At 67.6% G+C, this 23,857-nt stretch overlaps 14 non-coding genes across 14 annotated transcripts; all 14 read right to left on the bottom strand.

Moving 5' to 3' along the window:
- Window positions 1-898: 898 nt before the first annotated feature.
- Window positions 899-979, bottom strand: LOC123945466. Its single transcript, XR_006819292.1, has one exon. It is a non-coding gene; the product is annotated as a small nucleolar RNA SNORD115 (small nucleolar RNA).
- Window positions 980-2,563: 1,584 nt separating this feature from the next.
- On the bottom strand, window positions 2,564-2,644 carry LOC123945615. Its single transcript, XR_006819435.1, has one exon. It is a non-coding gene; the product is annotated as a small nucleolar RNA SNORD115 (small nucleolar RNA).
- A 1,600-nt stretch (window positions 2,645-4,244) lies between these two features.
- On the bottom strand, window positions 4,245-4,325 carry LOC123945465. Its single transcript, XR_006819291.1, has one exon. It is a non-coding gene; the product is annotated as a small nucleolar RNA SNORD115 (small nucleolar RNA).
- Window positions 4,326-5,909: 1,584 nt separating this feature from the next.
- On the bottom strand, window positions 5,910-5,990 carry LOC123945614. Its single transcript, XR_006819434.1, has one exon. It is a non-coding gene; the product is annotated as a small nucleolar RNA SNORD115 (small nucleolar RNA).
- Window positions 5,991-7,590: 1,600 nt separating this feature from the next.
- On the bottom strand, window positions 7,591-7,671 carry LOC123945464. Its single transcript, XR_006819290.1, has one exon. It is a non-coding gene; the product is annotated as a small nucleolar RNA SNORD115 (small nucleolar RNA).
- Window positions 7,672-9,255: 1,584 nt separating this feature from the next.
- LOC123945613 lies at window positions 9,256-9,336 on the bottom strand. Its single transcript, XR_006819433.1, has one exon. It is a non-coding gene; the product is annotated as a small nucleolar RNA SNORD115 (small nucleolar RNA).
- A 1,600-nt stretch (window positions 9,337-10,936) lies between these two features.
- On the bottom strand, window positions 10,937-11,017 carry LOC123945417. The gene has a single exon (XR_006819245.1). It is a non-coding gene; the product is annotated as a small nucleolar RNA SNORD115 (small nucleolar RNA).
- Window positions 11,018-12,601: 1,584 nt separating this feature from the next.
- On the bottom strand, window positions 12,602-12,682 carry LOC123945612. The gene has a single exon (XR_006819432.1). It is a non-coding gene; the product is annotated as a small nucleolar RNA SNORD115 (small nucleolar RNA).
- A 1,600-nt stretch (window positions 12,683-14,282) lies between these two features.
- Window positions 14,283-14,363, bottom strand: LOC123945463. The gene has a single exon (XR_006819289.1). It is a non-coding gene; the product is annotated as a small nucleolar RNA SNORD115 (small nucleolar RNA).
- Window positions 14,364-15,947: 1,584 nt separating this feature from the next.
- LOC123945611 lies at window positions 15,948-16,028 on the bottom strand. The gene has a single exon (XR_006819431.1). It is a non-coding gene; the product is annotated as a small nucleolar RNA SNORD115 (small nucleolar RNA).
- Window positions 16,029-17,628: 1,600 nt separating this feature from the next.
- Window positions 17,629-17,709, bottom strand: LOC123945461. The gene has a single exon (XR_006819288.1). It is a non-coding gene; the product is annotated as a small nucleolar RNA SNORD115 (small nucleolar RNA).
- A 1,584-nt stretch (window positions 17,710-19,293) lies between these two features.
- On the bottom strand, window positions 19,294-19,374 carry LOC123945610. Its single transcript, XR_006819430.1, has one exon. It is a non-coding gene; the product is annotated as a small nucleolar RNA SNORD115 (small nucleolar RNA).
- A 1,600-nt stretch (window positions 19,375-20,974) lies between these two features.
- LOC123945460 lies at window positions 20,975-21,055 on the bottom strand. The gene has a single exon (XR_006819287.1). It is a non-coding gene; the product is annotated as a small nucleolar RNA SNORD115 (small nucleolar RNA).
- Window positions 21,056-22,639: 1,584 nt separating this feature from the next.
- On the bottom strand, window positions 22,640-22,720 carry LOC123945609. The gene has a single exon (XR_006819429.1). It is a non-coding gene; the product is annotated as a small nucleolar RNA SNORD115 (small nucleolar RNA).
- Between the last annotated feature and the right edge of the window lie 1,137 nt (window positions 22,721-23,857).

The raw sequence follows: 23,857 nt of genomic DNA, 5'->3' as shown, positions 1-23,857 counted from the left end.
CACCACGACCCTATCCCGGGTGCTTGAGAGTCTCAGGTGAGAGGCTGAGCCCCAACGGCTCCTGTGGCCTGGGACGTGCAGTTTCTGCCCCCCCGCCCCAGTGGAACCGTGCCGTCTGGCCAGCTCAACGAATCCTCGTGGGCTCTTCGGAAGTGGCCTCCCGGGGCCCCAAACGCCTTGGTCGTCTGCAGGACGGGACAGGAGCTCGGGCCAGTGCAGCCCGCAGAAACCTGCCATGGGCCGGGCCTTGAGCAACAAGGTGTTGCTGAAGGGCACAGTGGCCTCCGAGACCACGGGTCTCACGTCCACTCCCTTTCTGGGCCCCCCGGACACGCCGCAATTGATCAGGAGGCCTCGGGTGCACCTGGGCCTTGGGCGGCCAGCCCGCGCTTTCCAGGCCTTGTCAGCCCCCCGGCCCACGTTTCGCGATCCCTGCCCCTGGGATGGCTCAGGGGCACACGCTCACGGGGACTTCGGTGCCGTCCGGACAATGAGGACCCGCATCCCCAGCCCAGGCCCAGCTGCGGAGTCCCTGCTGGGGTCCCCGCTTCCCGATGCCAGGCCAAGGGGTCTGGGGCCTCCCTCGGAGCCCAGAGGCTTCCGCTCACCTCTCCTGGTGGGAGACGCGCCAAGAACCTTGCCAGCCAGGCCCGCTGAAAGACACAAGGACACAAGGGTGGCTAAGCCCTGGCTCTCGGGCAGCTGTCCGGGGAAGAGGCCTGGGTCGGTAGACCAGCTGGAACGCCAGAACACCCCGTCGGCACCCGCAGGTGCACCGACGTCCGGGGGCCACAGCAGAGAGCCTCGAGAGGTGGTTCTCCTCCCGCGGCCACCTGCAGCGCACCCTCACTGCCCCGACGCTCTGGGGGAGGCTGACCCCGGCACGGTCCCCTGCCTTGGGCCTCAGCGTAATCCTATTGAGCGTGATTTTTAGGTCCTCATCGCTCTTCGAGACCATATGAGTTCTCATCATTGACCCAAGCACGCCCGAGGCGACGCGGGAGGTCCCCTACCACCCAGAAGCTGCTTACCGAGGCTGCTCTCAGGACAGCGCCATACCCCGGCTTCCTGAGGCATGGGACCTGGCGGCGGGGCTGGGCGATGCAAGACTTGGTGGTCAGGGCCAGATCCTCGCTTGGGGATGGGGGCCTAAGGAGGGAGGGGGAGGCCGGCCGTCGGAACGGCGTGCTCGCTGGCCCGTGCCATGCCGCCAAGAACTCTCCAGCCCGAAGCCCTGGCCGGTGCTGTCCAGGCGGGCGGCTGACCCACCCATGGCTCGGGTCCGCGGGCAAGGGGCAGGACACAAGGGACCCGCTGCCCATCCCTGGCCTTCCCAAATCCACGGAGATCCGGGCCCCCGTGGGAGCCTCCCCTTGCTAGGAAAGGCCCCAGAGCATGGCCTGGAGCACAGGGATTTCCAGTGCTCCCCCGATGTCTGCCGGGGCCCCAAGCAAAGCGTGGCGCACCCGATTGTGAGGGCCCGAAGGACGCCTTCCCACACATGGGGACCGCGGTGGTCTAGGGACCCGGGCCCTGGCACTCGCAGCCAGCGGTGGCCCCCAGGCCCTGATCGCCCAGGGCGAAAAAGGGAATCGCGTCTCACCGTCTCCCACCAAGCAGCGCAAGGCAGGAGACCGCGGCCCGCCCTGCAGGAGGGTCCTGACTCTCCCCTTGTGGCGGCGCTTCCTCTGGGGGCCTCAGAGGACCGGCTCAGCCCCACGGCCTGCTGTGGCCCGGGGCTCGCCACTCTTCCCCTGGGCCAGGGAAACCTTGCTGACTCGGGAAATCCGAGGAAACATTCGAGGGCTGTACTTCAGCAGCCTCCCGTGCCCTGCTTACACTTGGGCGTCTGCTGCATTCTTCATGAGCTCTGCCCTCTCCAGCCCTCTCCAGAACCATCGGCTGGGGTGACTCGAGCGACAACCACTCGCTGAAGGGGACAGAGGGCCCTGACACCAAGGGACTCACGTCCGCTCTCTTCTCGGGCGCACAGGACACAGCTGGACGTACAAGGAGGCCTCAGGTCCATGTGGGACGACGGCGGCATGCCCCCAGCCCCCAGTCGTTGCCAGTGACCTGGCCCAACTTTCCCATTCCCTGCACGTGGGATTGCTGAAGGGCGGCTGTGCATGGGCAGGTCCACGCTGTGTGGGCCACCACAGCCCCCATCCCTAGCACAGTGCTGGAGCCGGGGCCCGTGCGGGGATCCGGGCTCCGCGGACAATGCCCATGGCGCCTGGCATCTCCCTGCAGGCCCAGAGTCTTCCACTCACCTCTCTTGGGTCACGCCGCACCAAGTTCCGGCCCCCGAGGCCCGCTGAAAGACACAAGGGGCAACGGTCTCCTAAGCAATGGCACCGAGGGAGCTGTCCTGCGAGGTGGATTGGGTCCGGAGGCCGGGCGGAACGCCTCACGACCTCGAGCGGACCCCTGACGGGCACAGACAGGCCAGGGCCAGCACGGGGAGCCCCGAGGGTACGATGGCCTCACGCCCACAACTGCGGCGCACCTCCAGGGTCCCCAGGGTCTGGGGGAGGCTGATCCCGGCACAGACGCCTGTCTTGGGCCTCAGCGTAATCCTATTGAGCATGATTTTTAGGTCATCATCGCTCTTCGAGACCACTTGAGTTCTCATCACTGACCCAAGCAAGCTGGTGGCGATGCGTGCGGCCTCGGGGCACCCCGAAGCTGCTTACCGGGGCTGCATTCCGCACCGCGTCCATGCCCCCGGGTCCTGAGACGTGAGACCTCTGGGCAGGGCGGGGCCAAGCAAGACGTGCTCATCTGGGCGAGCTTCTCGATTGTGGATGGGATTCTAAGGAGAGACGGAGAGACCAGCTGTCCAAACGTCCTGGTCTGAAGCGCCTGCCGTGCGGCCCAGGGCCCCCTTTCCCGGAGTCCTGGCCACTGGGGGCCCGGCAGAGTTCGGAGCCAAGCATGGCAGGTGTCCGCCAGGAAGGAGCCGGGCCCAAGGGCCCGGCTGCCCTTTCCGGGGCATCCCAAAGCAATGGAGACCGTGGTCCCTGTGGGAGCCCAGCCTTCTGGAGAACGGCCCCTGACCATGGCATGGACCACAGGGCTTTGGCCGGGTCCCCGCTGTCTCCCGGAGTGGCGAGCCAAGAGCGGCGGCCCGGGAGGTTTGGCCAGGACGCCGCCCACCCTCTCCTGGAGCCACCTGGGAGCCAAGGACCTGAGCCCCTGCCCGGGAAGCCAAAGGTTGCCGGGGCCCAGGGCTCCCCCACGGCCGAGCGGGGAAAGCCAGGTCACTCTCCACCACGGCAGCAAGGCACACCGCCCGCTGGCCGCTCTGGACGAGGGACCTGACTCGGCCCGTGCAGTGCCGCTTCACCACGACCCTATCCCGGGTGCTTGAGAGTCTCAGGTGAGAGGCTGAGCCCCAACGGCTCCTGTGGCCTGGGACGTGCAGTTTCTGCCCCCCCGCCCCAGTGGAACCGTGCCGTCTGGCCAGCTCAACGAATCCTCGTGGGCTCTTCGGAAGTGGCCTCCCGGGGCCCCAAACGCCTTGGTCGTCTGCAGGACGGGACAGGAGCTCGGGCCAGTGCAGCCCGCAGAAACCTGCCATGGGCCGGGCCTTGAGCAACAAGGTGTTGCTGAAGGGCACAGTGGCCTCCGAGACCACGGGTCTCACGTCCACTCCCTTTCTGGGCCCCCCGGACACGCCGCAATTGATCAGGAGGCCTCGGGTGCACCTGGGCCTTGGGCGGCCAGCCCGCGCTTTCCAGGCCTTGTCAGCCCCCCGGCCCACGTTTCGCGATCCCTGCCCCTGGGATGGCTCAGGGGCACACGCTCACGGGGACTTCGGTGCCGTCCGGACAATGAGGACCCGCATCCCCAGCCCAGGCCCAGCTGCGGAGTCCCTGCTGGGGTCCCCGCTTCCCGATGCCAGGCCAAGGGGTCTGGGGCCTCCCTCGGAGCCCAGAGGCTTCCGCTCACCTCTCCTGGTGGGAGACGCGCCAAGAACCTTGACAGCCAGGCCCGCTGAAAGATACAAGGACACAAGGGTGGCTAAGCCGTGGCTCTCGGGCAGCTGTCCGGGGAAGAGGCCTGGGTCGGTAGACCAGCTGGAACGCCAGAACACCCCGTCGGCACCCGCAGGTGCACCGACGTCCGGGGGCCACAGCAGAGAGCCTCGAGAGGTGGTTCTCCTCCCGCGGCCACCTGCAGCGCACCCTCACTGCCCCGACGCTCTGGGGGAGGCTGACCCCGGCACGGTCCCCTGCCTTGGGCCTCAGCGTAATCCTATTGAGCGTGATTTTTAGGTCCTCATCGCTCTTCGAGACCATATGAGTTCTCATCATTGACCCAAGCACGCCCGAGGCGACGCGGGAGGTCCCCTACCACCCAGAAGCTGCTTACCGAGGCTGCTCTCAGGACAGCGCCATACCCCGGCTTCCTGAGGCATGGGACCTGGCGGCGGGGCTGGGCGATGCAAGACTTGGTGGTCAGGGCCAGATCCTCGCTTGGGGATGGGGGCCTAAGGAGGGAGGGGGAGGCCGGCCGTCGGAACGGCGTGCTCGCTGGCCCGTGCCATGCCGCCAAGAACTCTCCAGCCCGAAGCCCTGGCCGGTGCTGTCCAGGCGGGCGGCTGACCCACCCAGGGCTCGGGTCCGCGGGCAAGGGGCAGGACACAAGGGACCCGCTGCCCATCCCTGGCCTTCCCAAATCCACGGAGATCCGGGCCCCCGTGGGAGCCTCCCCTTGCTAGGAAAGGCCCCAGAGCCTGGCCTGGAGCACAGGGATTTCCAGTGCTCCCCCGATGTCTGCCGGGGCCCCAAGCAAAGCGTGGCGCACCCGGATGTGAGGGCCCGAAGGACGCCTTCCCACACATGGGGACCGCGGTGGTCTAGGGACCCGGGCCCTGGCACTCGCAGCCAGCGGTGGCCCCCAGGCCCTGATCGCCCAGGGCGAAAAAGGGAATCGCGTCTCACCGTCTCCCACCAAGCAGCGCAAGGCGGGAGACCGCGGCCCGCCCTGCAGGAGGGTCCTGACTCTCCCCTTGTGGCGGCGCTTCCTCTGGGGGCCTCAGAGGACCGGCTCAGCCCCATGGCCTGCTGTGGCCCGGGGCTCGCCACTCTTCCCCTGGGCCAGGGAAACCTTGCTGACTCGGGAAATCCGAGGAAACATTCGAGGGCTGTACTTCAGCAGCCTCCCGTGCCCTGCTTACACTTGGGCGTCTGCTGCATTCTTCATGAGCTCTGCCCTCTCCAGCCCTCTCCAGAACCATCGGCTGGGGTGACTCGAGCGACAACCACTCGCTGAAGGGGACAGAGGGCCCTGACACCAAGGGACTCACGTGCGCTCTCTTCTCGGGCGCACAGGACACAGCTGGACGTACAAGGAGGCCTCAGGTCCATGTGGGACGACGGCGGCATGCCCCCAGCCCCCAGTCGTTGCCAGTGACCTGGCCCAACTTTCCCATTCCCTGCACGTGGGATTGCTGAAGGGCGGCTGTGCATGGGCAGGTCCACGCTGTGTGGGCCACCACAGCCCCCATCCCTAGCACAGTGCTGGAGCCGGGGCCCGTGCGGGGATCCGGGCTCCGCGGACAATGCCCATGGCGCCTGGCATCTCCCTGCAGGCCCAGAGTCTTCCACTCACCTCTCTTGGGTCACGCCGCACCAAGTTCCGGCCCCCGAGGCCCGCTGAAAGACACAAGGGGCAACGGTCTCCTAAGCAATGGCACCGAGGGAGCTGTCCTGCGAGGTGGATTGGGTCCGGAGGCCGGGCGGAACGCCTCACGACCTCGAGCGGACCCCTGACGGGCACAGACAGGCCAGGGCCAGCACGGGGAGCCCCGAGGGTACGATGGCCTCACGCCCACAACTGCGGCGCACCTCCAGGGTCCCCAGGGTCTGGGGGAGGCTGATCCCGGCACAGACGCCTGTCTTGGGCCTCAGCGTAATCCTATTGAGCATGATTTTTAGGTCATCATCGCTCTTCGAGACCACTTGAGTTCTCATCACTGACCCAAGCAAGCTGGTGGCGATGCGTGCGGCCTCGGGGCACCCCGAAGCTGCTTACCGGGGCTGCATTCCGCACCGCGTCCATGCCCCCGGGTCCTGAGACGTGAGACCTCTGGGCAGGGCGGGGCCAAGCAAGACGTGCTCATCTGGGCGAGCTTCTCGATTGTGGATGGGTTTCTAAGGAGAGACGGAGAGACCAGCTGTCCAAACGTCCTGGTCTGAAGCGCCTGCCGTGCGGCCCAGGGCCCCCTTTCCCGGAGTCCTGGCCACTGGGGGCCCGGCAGAGTTCGGAGCCAAGCATGGCAGGTGTCCGCCAGGAAGGAGCCGGGCCCAAGGGCCCGGCTGCCCTTTCCGGGGCATCCCAAAGCAATGGAGACCGTGGTCCCTGTGGGAGCCCAGCCTTCTGGAGAACGGCCCCTGACCATGGCATGGACCACAGGGCTTTGGCCGGGTCCCCGCTGTCTCCCGGAGTGGCGAGCCAAGAGCGGCGGCCCGGGAGGTTTGGCCAGGACGCCGCCCACCCTCTCCTGGAGCCACCTGGGAGCCAAGGACCTGAGCCCCTGCCCGGGAAGCCAAAGGTTGCCGGGGCCCAGGGCTCCCCCACGGCCGAGCGGGGAAAGCCAGGTCACTCTCCACCACGGCAGCAAGGCACACCGCCCGCTGGCCGCTCTGGACGAGGGACCTGACTCGGCCCGTGCAGTGCCGCTTCACCACGACCCTATCCCGGGTGCTTGAGAGTCTCAGGTGAGAGGCTGAGCCCCAACGGCTCCTGTGGCCTGGGACGTGCAGTTTCTGCCCCCCCGCCCCAGTGGAACCGTGCCGTCTGGCCAGCTCAACGAATCCTCGTGGGCTCTTCGGAAGTGGCCTCCCGGGGCCCCAAACGCCTTGGTCGTCTGCAGGACGGGACAGGAGCTCGGGCCAGTGCAGCCCGCAGAAACCTGCCATGGGCCGGGCCTTGAGCAACAAGGTGTTGCTGAAGGGCACAGTGGCCTCCGAGACCACGGGTCTCACGTCCACTCCCTTTCTGGGCCCCCCGGACACGCCGCAATTGATCAGGAGGCCTCGGGTGCACCTGGGCCTTGGGCGGCCAGCCCGCGCTTTCCAGGCCTTGTCAGCCCCCCGGCCCACGTTTCGCGATCCCTGCCCCTGGGATGGCTCAGGGGCACACGCTCACGGGGACTTCGGTGCCGTCCGGACAATGAGGACCCGCATCCCCAGCCCAGGCCCAGCTGCGGAGTCCCTGCTGGGGTCCCCGCTTCCCGATGCCAGGCCAAGGGGTCTGGGGCCTCCCTCGGAGCCCAGAGGCTTCCGCTCACCTCTCCTGGTGGGAGACGCGCCAAGAACCTTGCCAGCCAGGCCCGCTGAAAGACACAAGGACACAAGGGTGGCTAAGCCCTGGCTCTCGGGCAGCTGTCCGGGGAAGAGGCCTGGGTCGGTAGACCAGCTGGAACGCCAGAACACCCCGTCGGCACCCGCAGGTGCACCGACGTCCGGGGGCCACAGCAGAGAGCCTCGAGAGGTGGTTCTCCTCCCGCGGCCACCTGCAGCGCACCCTCACTGCCCCGACGCTCTGGGGGAGGCTGACCCCGGCACGGTCCCCTGCCTTGGGCCTCAGCGTAATCCTATTGAGCGTGATTTTTAGGTCCTCATCGCTCTTCGAGACCATATGAGTTCTCATCATTGACCCAAGCACGCCCGAGGCGACGCGGGAGGTCCCCTACCACCCAGAAGCTGCTTACCGAGGCTGCTCTCAGGACAGCGCCATACCCCGGCTTCCTGAGGCATGGGACCTGGCGGCGGGGCTGGGCGATGCAAGACCTGGTGGTCAGGGCCAGATCCTCGCTTGGGGATGGGGGCCTAAGGAGGGAGGGGGAGGCCGGCCGTCGGAACGGCGTGCTCGCTGGCCCGTGCCATGCCACCAAGAACTCTCCAGCCCGAAGCCCTGGCCGGTGCTGTCCAGGCGGGCGGCTGACCCACCCAGGGCTCGGGTCCGCGGGCAAGGGGCAGGACACAAGGGACCCGCTGCCCATCCCTGGCCTTCCCAAATCCACGGAGATCCGGGCCCCCGCGGGAGCCTCCCCTTGCTGAGAAAGGCCCCAGAGCCTGGCCTGGAGCACAGGGATTTCCAGTGCTCCCCCGATGTCTGCCGGGGCCCCAAGCAAAGCGTGGCGCACCCGGATGTGAGGGCCCGAAGGACGCCTTCCCACACATGGGGACCGCGGTGGTCTAGGGACCCGGGCCCTGGCACTCGCAGCCAGCGGTGGCCCCCAGGCCCTGATCGCCCAGGGCGAAAAAGGGAATCGCGTCTCACCGTCTCCCACCAAGCAGCGCAAGGCGGGAGACCGCGGCCCGCCCTGCAGGAGGGTCCTGACTCTCCCCTTGTGGCGGCGCTTCCTCTGGGGGCCTCAGAGGACCGGCTCAGCCCCATGGCCTGCTGTGGCCCGGGGCTCGCCACTCTTCCCCTGGGCCAGGGAAACCTTGCTGACTCGGGAAATCCGAGGAAACATTCGAGGGCTGTACTTCAGCAGCCTCCCGTGCCCTGCTTACACTTGGGCGTCTGCTGCATTCTTCATGAGCTCTGCCCTCTCCAGCCCTCTCCAGAACCATCGGCTGGGGTGACTCGAGCGACAACCACTCGCTGAAGGGGACAGAGGGCCCTGACACCAAGGGACTCACGTGCGCTCTCTTCTCGGGCGCACAGGACACAGCTGGACGTACAAGGAGGCCTCAGGTCCATGTGGGACGACGGCGGCATGCCCCCAGCCCCCAGTCGTTGCCAGTGACCTGGCCCAACTTTCCCATTCCCTGCACGTGGGATTGCTGAAGGGCGGCTGTGCATGGGCAGGTCCACGCTGTGTGGGCCACCACAGCCCCCATCCCTAGCACAGTGCTGGAGCCGGGGCCCGTGCAGGGATCCGGGCTCCGCGGACAATGCCCATGGCGCCTGGCATCTCCCTGCAGGCCCAGAGTCTTCCACTCACCTCTCTTGGGTCACGCCGCACCAAGTTCCGGCCCCCGAGGCCCGCTGAAAGACACAAGGGGCAACGGTCTCCTAAGCAATGGCACCGAGGGAGCTGTCCTGCGAGGTGGATTGGGTCCGGAGGCCGGGCGGAACGCCTCACGACCTCGAGCGGACCCCTGACGGGCACAGACAGGCCAGGGCCAGCACGGGGAGCCCCGAGGGTACGATGGCCTCACGCCCACAACTGCGGCGCACCTCCAGGGTCCCCAGGGTCTGGGGGAGGCTGATCCCGGCACAGACGCCTGTCTTGGGCCTCAGCGTAATCCTATTGAGCATGATTTTTAGGTCATCATCGCTCTTCGAGACCACTTGAGTTCTCATCACTGACCCAAGCAAGCTGGTGGCGATGCGTGCGGCCTCGGGGCACCCCGAAGCTGCTTACCGGGGCTGCATTCCGCACCGCGTCCATGCCCCCGGGTCCTGAGACGTGAGACCTCTGGGCAGGGCGGGGCCAAGCAAGACGTGCTCATCTGGGCGAGCTTCTCGATTGTGGATGGGTTTCTAAGGAGAGACGGAGAGACCAGCTGTCCAAACGTCCTGGTCTGAAGCGCCTGCCGTGCGGCCCAGGGCCCCCTTTCCCGGAGTCCTGGCCACTGGGGGCCCGGCAGAGTTCGGAGCCAAGCATGGCAGGTGTCCGCCAGGAAGGAGCCGGGCCCAAGGGCCCGGCTGCCCTTTCCGGGGCATCCCAAAGCAATGGAGACCGTGGTCCCTGTGGGAGCCCAGCCTTCTGGAGAACGGCCCCTGACCATGGCATGGACCACAGGGCTTTGGCCGGGTCCCCGCTGTCTCCCGGAGTGGCGAGCCAAGAGCGGCGGCCCGGGAGGTTTGGCCAGGACGCCGCCCACCCTCTCCTGGAGCCACCTGGGAGCCAAGGACCTGAGCCCCTGCCCGGGAAGCCAAAGGTTGCCGGGGCCCAGGGCTCCCCCACGGCCGAGCGGGGAAAGCCAGGTCACTCTCCACCACGGCAGCAAGGCACACCGCCCGCTGGCCGCTCTGGACGAGGGACCTGACTCGGCCCGTGCAGTGCCGCTTCACCACGACCCTATCCCGGGTGCTTGAGAGTCTCAGGTGAGAGGCTGAGCCCCAACGGCTGCTGTGGCCTGGGACGTGCAGTTTCTGCCCCCCCGCCCCAGTGGAACCGTGCCGTCTGGCCAGCTCAACGAATCCTCGTGGGCTCTTCGGAAGTGGCCTCCCGGGGCCCCAAACGCCTTGGTCGTCTGCAGGACGGGACAGGAGCTCGGGCCAGTGCAGCCCGCAGAAACCTGCCATGGGCCGGGCCTTGAGCAACAAGGTGTTGCTGAAGGGCACAGTGGCCTCCGAGACCACGGGTCTCACGTCCACTCCCTTTCTGGGCCCCCCGGACACGCCGCAATTGATCAGGAGGCCTCGGGTGCACCTGGGCCTTGGGCGGCCAGCCCGCGCTTTCCAGGCCTTGTCAGCCCCCCGGCCCACGTTTCGCGATCCCTGCCCCTGGGATGGCTCAGGGGCACACGCTCACGGGGACTTCGGTGCCGTCCGGACAATGAGGACCCGCATCCCCAGCCCAGGCCCAGCTGCGGAGTCCCTGCTGGGGTCCCCGCTTCCCGATGCCAGGCCAAGGGGTCTGGGGCCTCCCTCGGAGCCCAGAGGCTTCCGCTCACCTCTCCTGGTGGGAGACGCGCCAAGAACCTTGCCAGCCAGGCCCGCTGAAAGACACAAGGACACAAGGGTGGCTAAGCCCTGGCTCTCGGGCAGCTGTCCGGGGAAGAGGCCTGGGTCGGTAGACCAGCTGGAACGCCAGAACACCCCGTCGGCACCCGCAGGTGCACCGACGTCCGGGGGCCACAGCAGAGAGCCTCGAGAGGTGGTTCTCCTCCCGCGGCCACCTGCAGCGCACCCTCACTGCCCCGACGCTCTGGGGGAGGCTGACCCCGGCACGGTCCCCTGCCTTGGGCCTCAGCGTAATCCTATTGAGCGTGATTTTTAGGTCCTCATCTCTCTTCGAGACCATATGAGTTCTCATCATTGACCCAAGCACGCCCGAGGCGACGCGGGAGGTCCCCTACCACCCAGAAGCTGCTTACCGAGGCTGCTCTCAGGACAGCGCCATACCCCGGCTTCCTGAGGCATGGGACCTGGCGGCGGGGCTGGGCGATGCAAGACCTGGTGGTCAGGGCCAGATCCTCGCTTGGGGATGGGGGCCTAAGGAGGGAGGGGGAGGCCGGCCGTCGGAACGGCGTGCTCGCTGGCCCGTGCCATGCCGCCAAGAACTCTCCAGCCCGAAGCCCTTGCCGGTGCTGTCCAGGCGGGCGGCTGACCCACCCATGGCTCGGGTCCGCGGGCAAGGGGCAGGACACAAGGGACCCGCTGCCCATCCCTGGCCTTCCCAAATCCACGGAGATCCGGGCCCCCGCGGGAGCCTCCCCTTGCTGAGAAAGGCCCCAGAGCCTGGCCTGGAGCACAGGGATTTCCAGTGCTCCCCCGATGTCTGCCGGGGCCCCAAGCAAAGCGTGGCGCACCCGGATGTGAGGGCCCGAAGGACGCCTTCCCACCCATGGGGACCGCGGTGGTCTAGGGACCCGGGCCCTGGCACTCGCAGCCAGCGGTGGCCCCCAGGCCCTGATCGCCCAGGGCGAAAAAGGGAATCGCGTCTCACCGTCTCCCACCAAGCAGCGCAAGGCGGGAGACCGCGGCCCGCCCTGCAGGAGGGTCCTGACTCTCCCCTTGTGGCGGCGCTTCCTCTGGGGGCCTCAGAGGACCGGCTCAGCCCCATGGCCTGCTGTGGCCCGGGGCTCGCCACTCTTCCCCTGGGCCAGGGAAACCTTGCTGACTCGGGAAATCCGAGGAAACATTCGAGGGCTGTACTTCAGCAGCCTCCCGTGCCCTGCTTACACTTGGGCGTCTGCTGCATTCTTCATGAGCTCTGCCCTCTCCAGCCCTCTCCAGAACCATCGGCTGGGGTGACTCGAGCGACAACCACTCGCTGAAGGGGACAGAGGGCCCTGACACCAAGGGACTCACGTCCGCTCTCTTCTCGGGCGCACAGGACACAGCTGGACGTACAAGGAGGCCTCAGGTCCATGTGGGACGACGGCGGCATGCCCCCAGCCCCCAGTCGTTGCCAGTGACCTGGCCCAACTTTCCCATTCCCTGCACGTGGGATTGCTGAAGGGCGGCTGTGCATGGGCAGGTCCACGCTGTGTGGGCCACCACAGCCCCCATCCCTAGCACAGTGCTGGAGCCGGGGCCCGTGCGGGGATCCGGGCTCCGCGGACAATGCCCATGGCGCCTGGCATCTCCCTGCAGGCCCAGAGTCTTCCACTCACCTCTCTTGGGTCACGCCGCACCAAGTTCCGGCCCCCGAGGCCCGCTGAAAGACACAAGGGGCAACGGTCTCCTAAGCAATGGCACCGAGGGAGCTGTCCTGCGAGGTGGATTGGGTCCGGAGGCCGGGCGGAACGCCTCACGACCTCGAGCGGACCCCTGACGGGCACAGACAGGCCAGGGCCAGCACGGGGAGCCCCGAGGGTACGATGGCCTCACGCCCACAACTGCGGCGCACCTCCAGGGTCCCCAGGGTCTGGGGGAGGCTGATCCCGGCACAGACGCCTGTCTTGGGCCTCAGCGTAATCCTATTGAGCATGATTTTTAGGTCATCATCGCTCTTCGAGACCACTTGAGTTCTCATCACTGACCCAAGCAAGCTGGTGGCGATGCGTGCGGCCTCGGGGCACCCCGAAGCTGCTTACCGGGGCTGCATTCCGCACCGCGTCCATGCCCCCGGGTCCTGAGACGTGAGACCTCTGGGCAGGGCGGGGCCAAGCAAGACGTGCTCATCTGGGCGAGCTTCTCGATTGTGGATGGGTTTCTAAGGAGAGACGGAGAGACCAGCTGTCCAAACGTCCTGGTCTGAAGCGCCTGCCGTGCGGCCCAGGGCCCCCTTTCCCGGAGTCCTGGCCACTGGGGGCCCGGCAGAGTTCGGAGCCAAGCATGGCAGGTGTCCGCCAGGAAGGAGCCGGGCCCAAGGGCCCGGCTGCCCTTTCCGGGGCATCCCAAAGCAATGGAGACCGTGGTCCCTGTGGGAGCCCAGCCTTCTGGAGAACGGCCCCTGACCATGGCATGGACCACAGGGCTTTGGCCGGGTCCCCGCTGTCTCCCGGAGTGGCGAGCCAAGAGCGGCGGCCCGGGAGGTTTGGCCAGGACGCCGCCCACCCTCTCCTGGAGCCACCTGGGAGCCAAGGACCTGAGCCCCTGCCCGGGAAGCCAAAGGTTGCCGGGGCCCAGGGCTCCCCCACGGCCGAGCGGGGAAAGCCAGGTCACTCTCCACCACGGCAGCAAGGCACACCGCCCGCTGGCCGCTCTGGACGAGGGACCTGACTCGGCCCGTGCAGTGCCGCTTCACCACGACCCTATCCCGGGTGCTTGAGAGTCTCAGGTGAGAGGCTGAGCCCCAACGGCTGCTGTGGCCTGGGACGTGCAGTTTCTGCCCCCCCGCCCCAGTGGAACCGTGCCGTCTGGCCAGCTCAACGAATCCTCGTGGGCTCTTCGGAAGTGGCCTCCCGGGGCCCCAAACGCCTTGGTCGTCTGCAGGACGGGACAGGAGCTCGGGCCAGTGCAGCCCGCAGAAACCTGCCATGGGCCGGGCCTTGAGCAACAAGGTGTTGCTGAAGGGCACAGTGGCCTCCGAGACCACGGGTCTCACGTCCACTCCCTTTCTGGGCCCCCCGGACACGCCGCAATTGATCAGGAGGCCTCGGGTGCACCTGGGCCTTGGGCGGCCAGCCCGCGCTTTCCAGGCCTTGTCAGCCCCCCGGCCCACGTTTCGCGATCCCTGCCCCTGGGATGGCTCAGGGGCACACGCTCACGGGGACTTCGGTGCCGTCCGGACAATGAGGACCCGCATCCCCAGCCCAGGCCCAGCTGCGGAGTCCCTGCTGGGGTCCCCGCTTCCCGATGCCAGGCCAAGGGGTCTGGGGCCTCCCTCGGAGCCCAGAGGCTTCCGCTCACCTCTCCTGGTGGGAGACGCGCCAAGAACCTTGCCAGCCAGGCCCGCTGAAAGACACAAGGACACAAGGGTGGCTAAGCCCTGGCTCTCGGGCAGCTGTCCGGGGAAGAGGCCTGGGTCGGTAGACCAGCTGGAACGCCAGAACACCCCGTCGGCACCCGCAGGTGCACCGACGTCCGGGGGCCACAGCAGAGAGCCTCGAGAGGTGGTTCTCCTCCCGCGGCCACCTGCAGCGCACCCTCACTGCCCCGACGCTCTGGGGGAGGCTGACCCCGGCACGGTCCCCTGCCTTGGGCCTCAGCGTAATCCTATTGAGCGTGATTTTTAGGTCCTCATCGCTCTTCGAGACCATATGAGTTCTCATCATTGACCCAAGCACGCCCGAGGCGACGCGGGAGGTCCCCTACCACCCAGAAGCTGCTTACCGAGGCTGCTCTCAGGACGGCGCCATACCCCGGCTTCCTGAGGCATGGGACCTGGCGGCGGGGCTGGGCGATGCAAGACTTGGTGGTCAGGGCCAGATCCTCGCTTGGGGATGGGGGCCTAAGGAGGGAGGGGGAGGCCGGCCGTCGGAACGGCGTGCTCGCTGGCCCGTGCCATGCCGCCAAGAACTCTCCAGCCCGAAGCCCTGGCCGGTGCTGTCCAGGCGGGCGGCTGACCCACCCAGGGCTCGGGTCCGCGGGCAAGGGGCAGGACACAAGGGACCCGCTGCCCATCCCTGGCCTTCCCAAATCCACGGAGATCCGGGCCCCCGTGGGAGCCTCCCCTTGCTAGGAAAGGCCCCAGAGCATGGCCTGGAGCACAGGGATTTCCAGTGCTCCCCCGATGTCTGCCGGGGCCCCAAGCAAAGCGTGGCGCACCCGGAAGTGAGGGCCCGAAGGACGCCTTCCCACACATGGGGACCGCGGTGGTCTAGGGACCCGGGCCCTGGCACTCGCAGCCAACGGTGGCCCCCAGGCCCTGATCGCCCAGGGCGAAAAAGGGAATCGCGTCTCACCGTCTCCCACCAAGCAGCGCAAGGCGGGAGACCGCGGCCCGCCCTGCAGGAGGGTCCTGACTCTCCCCTTGTGGCGGCGCTTCCTCTGGGGGCCTCAGAGGACCGGCTCAGCCCCATGGCCTGCTGTGGCCCGGGGCTCGCCACTCTTCCCCTGGGCCAGGGAAACCTTGCTGACTCGGGAAATCCGAGGAAACATTCGAGGGCTGTACTTCAGCAGCCTCCCGTGCCCTGCTTACACTTGGGCGTCTGCTGCATTCTTCATGAGCTCTGCCCTCTCCAGCCCTCTCCAGAACCATCGGCTGGGGTGACTCGAGCGACAACCACTCGCTGAAGGGGACAGAGGGCCCTGACACCAAGGGACTCACGTCCGCTCTCTTCTCGGGCGCACAGGACACAGCTGGACGTACAAGGAGGCCTCAGGTCCATGTGGGACGACGGCGGCATGCCCCCAGCCCCCAGTCGTTGCCAGTGACCTGGCCCAACTTTCCCATTCCCTGCACGTGGGATTGCTGAAGGGCGGCTGTGCATGGGCAGGTCCACGCTGTGTGGGCCACCACAGCCCCCATCCCTAGCACAGTGCTGGAGCCGGGGCCCGTGCGGGGATCCGGGCTCCGCGGACAATGCCCATGGCGCCTGGCATCTCCCTGCAGGCCCAGAGTCTTCCACTCACCTCTCTTGGGTCACGCCGCACCAAGTTCCGGCCCCCGAGGCCCGCTGAAAGACACAAGGGGCAACGGTCTCCTAAGCAATGGCACCGAGGGAGCTGTCCTGCGAGGTGGATTGGGTCCGGAGGCCGGGCGGAACGCCTCACGACCTCGAGCGGACCCCTGACGGGCACAGACAGGCCAGGGCCAGCACGGGGAGCCCCGAGGGTACGATGGCCTCACGCCCACAACTGCGGCGCACCTCCAGGGTCCCCAGGGTCTGGGGGAGGCTGATCCCGGCACAGACGCCTGTCTTGGGCCTCAGCGTAATCCTATTGAGCATGATTTTTAGGTCATCATCGCTCTTCGAGACCACTTGAGTTCTCATCACTGACCCAAGCAAGCTGGTGGCGATGCGTGCGGCCTCGGGGCACCCCGAAGCTGCTTACCGGGGCTGCATTCCGCACCGCGTCCATGCCCCCGGGTCCTGAGACGTGAGACCTCTGGGCAGGGCGGGGCCAAGCAAGACGTGCTCATCTGGGCGAGCTTCTCGATTGTGGATGGGTTTCTAAGGAGAGACGGAGAGACCAGCTGTCCAAACGTCCTGGTCTGAAGCGCCTGCCGTGCGGCCCAGGGCCCCCTTTCCCGGAGTCCTGGCCACTGGGGGCCCGGCAGAGTTCGGAGCCAAGCATGGCAGGTGTCCGCCAGGAAGGAGCCGGGCCCAAGGGCCCGGCTGCCCTTTCCGGGGCATCCCAAAGCAATGGAGACCGTGGTCCCTGTGGGAGCCCAGCCTTCTGGAGAACGGCCCCTGACCATGGCATGGACCACAGGGCTTTGGCCGGGTCCCCGCTGTCTCCCGGAGTGGCGAGCCAAGAGCGGCGGCCCGGGAGGTTTGGCCAGGACGCCGCCCACCCTCTCCTGGAGCCACCTGGGAGCCAAGGACCTGAGCCCCTGCCCGGGAAGCCAAAGGTTGCCGGGGCCCAGGGCTCCCCCACGGCCGAGCGGGGAAAGCCAGGTCACTCTCCACCACGGCAGCAAGGCACACCGCCCGCTGGCCGCTCTGGACGAGGGACCTGACTCGGCCCGTGCAGTGCCGCTTCACCACGACCCTATCCCGGGTGCTTGAGAGTCTCAGGTGAGAGGCTGAGCCCCAACGGCTGCTGTGGCCTGGGACGTGCAGTTTCTGCCCCCCCGCCCCAGTGGAACCGTGCCGTCTGGCCAGCTCAACGAATCCTCGTGGGCTCTTCGGAAGTGGCCTCCCGGGGCCCCAAACGCCTTGGTCGTCTGCAGGACGGGACAGGAGCTCGGGCCAGTGCAGCCCGCAGAAACCTGCCATGGGCCGGGCCTTGAGCAACAAGGTGTTGCTGAAGGGCACAGTGGCCTCCGAGACCACGGGTCTCACGTCCACTCCCTTTCTGGGCCCCCCGGACACGCCGCAATTGATCAGGAGGCCTCGGGTGCACCTGGGCCTTGGGCGGCCAGCCCGCGCTTTCCAGGCCTTGTCAGCCCCCCGGCCCACGTTTCGCGATCCCTGCCCCTGGGATGGCTCAGGGGCACACGCTCACGGGGACTTCGGTGCCGTCCGGACAATGAGGACCCGCATCCCCAGCCCAGGCCCAGCTGCGGAGTCCCTGCTGGGGTCCCCGCTTCCCGATGCCAGGCCAAGGGGTCTGGGGCCTCCCTCGGAGCCCAGAGGCTTCCGCTCACCTCTCCTGGTGGGAGACGCGCCAAGAACCTTGCCAGCCAGGCCCGCTGAAAGACACAAGGACACAAGGGTGGCTAAGCCCTGGCTCTCGGGCAGCTGTCCGGGGAAGAGGCCTGGGTCGGTAGACCAGCTGGAACGCCAGAACACCCCGTCGGCACCCGCAGGTGCACCGACGTCCGGGGGCCACAGCAGAGAGCCTCGAGAGGTGGTTCTCCTCCCGCGGCCACCTGCAGCGCACCCTCACTGCCCCGACGCTCTGGGGGAGGCTGACCCCGGCACGGTCCCCTGCCTTGGGCCTCAGCGTAATCCTATTGAGCGTGATTTTTAGGTCCTCATCGCTCTTCGAGACCATATGAGTTCTCATCATTGACCCAAGCACGCCCGAGGCGACGCGGGAGGTCCCCTACCACCCAGAAGCTGCTTACCGAGGCTGCTCTCAGGACAGCGCCATACCCCGGCTTCCTGAGGCATGGGACCTGGCGGCGGGGCTGGGCGATGCAAGACCTGGTGGTCAGGGCCAGATCCTCGCTTGGGGATGGGGGCCTAAGGAGGGAGGGGGAGGCCGGCCGTCGGAACGGCGTGCTCGCTGGCCCGTGCCATGCCGCCAAGAACTCTCCAGCCCGAAGCCCTGGCCGGTGCTGTCCAGGCGGGCGGCTGACCCACCCAGGGCTCGGGTCCGCGGGCAAGGGGCAGGACACAAGGGACCCGCTGCCCATCCCTGGCCTTCCCAAATCCACGGAGATCCGGGCCCCCGCGGGAGCCTCCCCTTGCTGAGAAAGGCCCCAGAGCCTGGCCTGGAGCACAGGGATTTCCAGTGCTCCCCCGATGTCTGCCGGGGCCCCAAGCAAAGCGTGGCGCACCCGGATGTGAGGGCCCGAAGGACGCCTTCCCACCCATGGGGACCGCGGTGGTCTAGGGACCCGGGCCCTGGCACTCGCAGCCAGCGGTGGCCCCCAGGCCCTGATCGCCCAGGGCGAAAAAGGGAATCGCGTCTCACCGTCTCCCACCAAGCAGCGCAAGGCGGGAGACCGCGGCCCGCCCTGCAGGAGGGTCCTGACTCTCCCCTTGTGGCGGCGCTTCCTCTGGGGGCCTCAGAGGACCGGCTCAGCCCCATGGCCTGCTGTGGCCCGGGGCTCGCCACTCTTCCCCTGGGCCAGGGAAACCTTGCTGACTCGGGAAATCCGAGGAAACATTCGAGGGCTGTACTTCAGCAGCCTCCCGTGCCCTGCTTACACTTGGGCGTCTGCTGCATTCTTCATGAGCTCTGCCCTCTCCAGCCCTCTCCAGAACCATCGGCTGGGGTGACTCGAGCGACAACCACTCGCTGAAGGGGACAGAGGGCCCTGACACCAAGGGACTCACGTCCGCTCTCTTCTCGGGCGCACAGGACACAGCTGGACGTACAAGGAGGCCTCAGGTCCATGTGGGACGACGGCGGCATGCCCCCAGCCCCCAGTCGTTGCCAGTGACCTGGCCCAACTTTCCCATTCCCTGCACGTGGGATTGCTGAAGGGCGGCTGTGCATGGGCAGGTCCACGCTGTGTGGGCCACCACAGCCCCCATCCCTAGCACAGTGCTGGAGCCGGGGCCCGTGCGGGGATCCGGGCTCCGCGGACAATGCCCATGGCGCCTGGCATCTCCCTGCAGGCCCAGAGTCTTCCACTCACCTCTCTTGGGTCACGCCGCACCAAGTTCCGGCCCCCGAGGCCCGCTGAAAGACACAAGGGGCAACGGTCTCCTAAGCAATGGCACCGAGGGAGCTGTCCTGCGAGGTGGATTGGGTCCGGAGGCCGGGCGGAACGCCTCACGACCTCGAGCGGACCCCTGACGGGCACAGACAGGCCAGGGCCAGCACGGGGAGCCCCGAGGGTACGATGGCCTCACGCCCACAACTGCGGCGCACCTCCAGGGTCCCCAGGGTCTGGGGGAGGCTGATCCCGGCACAGACGCCTGTCTTGGGCCTCAGCGTAATCCTATTGAGCATGATTTTTAGGTCATCATCGCTCTTCGAGACCACTTGAGTTCTCATCACTGACCCAAGCAAGCTGGTGGCGATGCGTGCGGCCTCGGGGCACCCCGAAGCTGCTTACCGGGGCTGCATTCCGCACCGCGTCCATGCCCCCGGGTCCTGAGACGTGAGACCTCTGGGCAGGGCGGGGCCAAGCAAGACGTGCTCATCTGGGCGAGCTTCTCGATTGTGGATGGGTTTCTAAGGAGAGACGGAGAGACCAGCTGTCCAAACGTCCTGGTCTGAAGCGCCTGCCGTGCGGCCCAGGGCCCCCTTTCCCGGAGTCCTGGCCACTGGGGGCCCGGCAGAGTTCGGAGCCAAGCATGGCAGGTGTCCGCCAGGAAGGAGCCGGGCCCAAGGGCCCGGCTGCCCTTTCCGGGGCATCCCAAAGCAATGGAGACCGTGGTCCCTGTGGGAGCCCAGCCTTCTGGAGAACGGCCCCTGACCATGGCATGGACCACAGGGCTTTGGCCGGGTCCCCGCTGTCTCCCGGAGTGGCGAGCCAAGAGCGGCGGCCCGGGAGGTTTGGCCAGGACGCCGCCCACCCTCTCCTGGAGCCACCTGGGAGCCAAGGACCTGAGCCCCTGCCCGGGAAGCCAAAGGTTGCCGGGGCCCAGGGCTCCCCCACGGCCGAGCGGGGAAAGCCAGGTCACTCTCCACCACGGCAGCAAGGCACACCGCCCGCTGGCCGCTCTGGACGAGGGACCTGACTCGGCCCGTGCAGTGCCGCTTCACCACGACCCTATCCCGGGTGCTTGAGAGTCTCAGGTGAGAGGCTGAGCCCCAACGGCTCCTGTGGCCTGGGACGTGCAGTTTCTGCCCCCCCGCCCCAGTGGAACCGTGCCGTCTGGCCAGCTCAACGAATCCTCGTGGGCTCTTCGGAAGTGGCCTCCCGGGGCCCCAAACGCCTTGGTCGTCTGCAGGACGGGACAGGAGCTCGGGCCAGTGCAGCCCGCAGAAACCTGCCATGGGCCGGGCCTTGAGCAACAAGGTGTTGCTGAAGGGCACAGTGGCCTCCGAGACCACGGGTCTCACGTCCACTCCCTTTCTGGGCCCCCCGGACACGCCGCAATTGATCAGGAGGCCTCGGGTGCACCTGGGCCTTGGGCGGCCAGCCCGCGCTTTCCAGGCCTTGTCAGCCCCCCGGCCCACGTTTCGCGATCCCTGCCCCTGGGATGGCTCAGGGGCACACGCTCACGGGGACTTCGGTGCCGTCCGGACAATGAGGACCCGCATCCCCAGCCCAGGCCCAGCTGCGGAGTCCCTGCTGGGGTCCCCGCTTCCCGATGCCAGGCCAAGGGGTCTGGGGCCTCCCTCGGAGCCCAGAGGCTTCCGCTCACCTCTCCTGGTGGGAGACGCGCCAAGAACCTTGCCAGCCAGGCCCGCTGAAAGACACAAGGACACAAGGGTGGCTAAGCCCTGGCTCTCGGGCAGCTGTCCGGGGAAGAGGCCTGGGTCGGTAGACCAGCTGGAACGCCAGAACACCCCGTCGGCACCCGCAGGTGCACCGACGTCCGGGGGCCACAGCAGAGAGCCTCGAGAGGTGGTTCTCCTCCCGCGGCCACCTGCAGCGCACCCTCACTGCCCCGACGCTCTGGGGGAGGCTGACCCCGGCACGGTCCCCTGCCTTGGGCCTCAGCGTAATCCTATTGAGCGTGATTTTTAGGTCCTCATCGCTCTTCGAGACCATATGAGTTCTCATCATTGACCCAAGCACGCCCGAGGCGACGCGGGAGGTCCCCTACCACCCAGAAGCTGCTTACCGAGGCTGCTCTCAGGACAGCGCCATACCCCGGCTTCCTGAGGCATGGGACCTGGCGGCGGGGCTGGGCGATGCAAGACCTGGTGGTCAGGGCCAGATCCTCGCTTGGGGATGGGGGCCTAAGGAGGGAGGGGGAGGCCGGCCGTCGGAACGGCGTGCTCGCTGGCCCGTGCCATGCCGCCAAGAACTCTCCAGCCCGAAGCCCTGGCCGGTGCTGTCCAGGCGGGCGGCTGACCCACCCAGGGCTCGGGTCCGCGGGCAAGGGGCAGGACACAAGGGACCCGCTGCCCATCCCTGGCCTTCCCAAATCCACGGAGATCCGGGCCCCCGCGGGAGCCTCCCCTTGCTGAGAAAGGCCCCAGAGCCTGGCCTGGAGCACAGGGATTTCCAGTGCTCCCCCGATGTCTGCCGGGGCCCCAAGCAAAGCGTGGCGCACCCGGATGTGAGGGCCCGAAGGACGCCTTCCCACCCATGGGGACCGCGGTGGTCTAGGGACCCGGGCCCTGGCACTCGCAGCCAGCGGTGGCCCCCAGGCCCTGATCGCCCAGGGCGAAAAAGGGAATCGCGTCTCACCGTCTCCCACCAAGCAGCGCAAGGCGGGAGACCGCGGCCCGCCCTGCAGGAGGGTCCTGACTCTCCCCTTGTGGCGGCGCTTCCTCTGGGGGCCTCAGAGGACCGGCTCAGCCCCATGGCCTGCTGTGGCCCGGGGCTCGCCACTCTTCCCCTGGGCCAGGGAAACCTTGCTGACTCGGGAAATCCGAGGAAACATTCGAGGGCTGTACTTCAGCAGCCTCCCGTGCCCTGCTTACACTTGGGCGTCTGCTGCATTCTTCATGAGCTCTGCCCTCTCCAGCCCTCTCCAGAACCATCGGCTGGGGTGACTCGAGCGACAACCACTCGCTGAAGGGGACAGAGGGCCCTGACACCAAGGGACTCACGTCCGCTCTCTTCTCGGGCGCACAGGACACAGCTGGACGTACAAGGAGGCCTCAGGTCCATGTGGGACGACGGCGGCATGCCCCCAGCCCCCAGTCGTTGCCAGTGACCTGGCCCAACTTTCCCATTCCCTGCACGTGGGATTGCTGAAGGGCGGCTGTGCATGGGCAGGTCCACGCTGTGTGGGCCACCACAGCCCCCATCCCTAGCACAGTGCTGGAGCCGGGGCCCGTGCGGGGATCCGGGCTCCGCGGACAATGCCCATGGCGCCTGGCATCTCCCTGCAGGCCCAGAGTCTTCCACTCACCTCTCTTGGGTCACGCCGCACCAAGTTCCGGCCCCCGAGGCCCGCTGAAAGACACAAGGGGCAACGGTCTCCTAAGCAATGGCACCGAGGGAGCTGTCCTGCGAGGTGGATTGGGTCCGGAGGCCGGGCGGAACGCCTCACGACCTCGAGCGGACCCCTGACGGGCACAGACAGGCCAGGGCCAGCACGGGGAGCCCCGAGGGTACGATGGCCTCACGCCCACAACTGCGGCGCACCTCCAGGGTCCCCAGGGTCTGGGGGAGGCTGATCCCGGCACAGACGCCTGTCTTGGGCCTCAGCGTAATCCTATTGAGCATGATTTTTAGGTCATCATCGCTCTTCGAGACCACTTGAGTTCTCATCACTGACCCAAGCAAGCTGGTGGCGATGCGTGCGGCCTCGGGGCACCCCGAAGCTGCTTACCGGGGCTGCATTCCGCACCGCGTCCATGCCCCCGGGTCCTGAGACGTGAGACCTCTGGGCAGGGCGGGGCCAAGCAAGACGTGCTCATCTGGGCGAGCTTCTCGATTGTGGATGGGTTTCTAAGGAGAGACGGAGAGACCAGCTGTCCAAACGTCCTGGTCTGAAGCGCCTGCCGTGCGGCCCAGGGCCCCCTTTCCCGGAGTCCTGGCCACTGGGGGCCCGGCAGAGTTCGGAGCCAAGCATGGCAGGTGTCCGCCAGGAAGGAGCCGGGCCCAAGGGCCCGGCTGCCCTTTCCGGGGCATCCCAAAGCAATGGAGACCGTGGTCCCTGTGGGAGCCCAGCCTTCTGGAGAACGGCCCCTGACCATGGCATGGACCACAGGGCTTTGGCCGGGTCCCCGCTGTCTCCCGGAGTGGCGAGCCAAGAGCGGCGGCCCGGGAGGTTTGGCCAGGACGCCGCCCACCCTCTCCTGGAGCCACCTGGGAGCCAAGGACCTGAGCCCCTGCCCGGGAAGCCAAAGGTTGCCGGGGCCCAGGGCTCCCCCACGGCCGAGCGGGGAAAGCCAGGTCACTCTCCACCACGGCAGCAAGGCACACCGCCCGCTGGCCGCTCTGGACGAGGGACCTGACTCGGCCCGTGCAGTGCCGCTTCACCACGACCCTATCCCGGGTGCTTGAGAGTCTCAGGTGAGAGGCTGAGCCCCAACGGCTGCTGTGGCCTGGGACGTGCAGTTTCTGCCCCCCCGCCCCAGTGGAACCGTGCCGTCTGGCCAGCTCAACGAATCCTCGTGGGCTCTTCGGAAGTGGCCTCCCGGGGCCCCAAACGCCTTGGTCGTCTGCAGGACGGGACAGGAGCTCGGGCCAGTGCAGCCCGCAGAAACCTGCCATGGGCCGGGCCTTGAGCAACAAGGTGTTGCTGAAGGGCACAGTGGCCTCCGAGACCACGGGTCTCACGTCCACTCCCTTTCTGGGCCCCCCGGACACGCCGCAATTGATCAGGAGGCCTCGGGTGCACCTGGGCCTTGGGCGGCCAGCCCGCGCTTTCCAGGCCTTGTCAGCCCCCCGGCCCACGTTTCGCGATCCCTG

Source organism: Meles meles, chromosome 6, assembly GCF_922984935.1.
Source record: "Meles meles chromosome 6, mMelMel3.1 paternal haplotype, whole genome shotgun sequence".
In the NCBI taxonomy this organism is placed as follows: domain Eukaryota; kingdom Metazoa; phylum Chordata; class Mammalia; order Carnivora; family Mustelidae; genus Meles; species Meles meles.
Note: the sequence above shows the minus strand (reverse complement) of the source record. Positions and strands in the feature narration are given on the sequence as shown.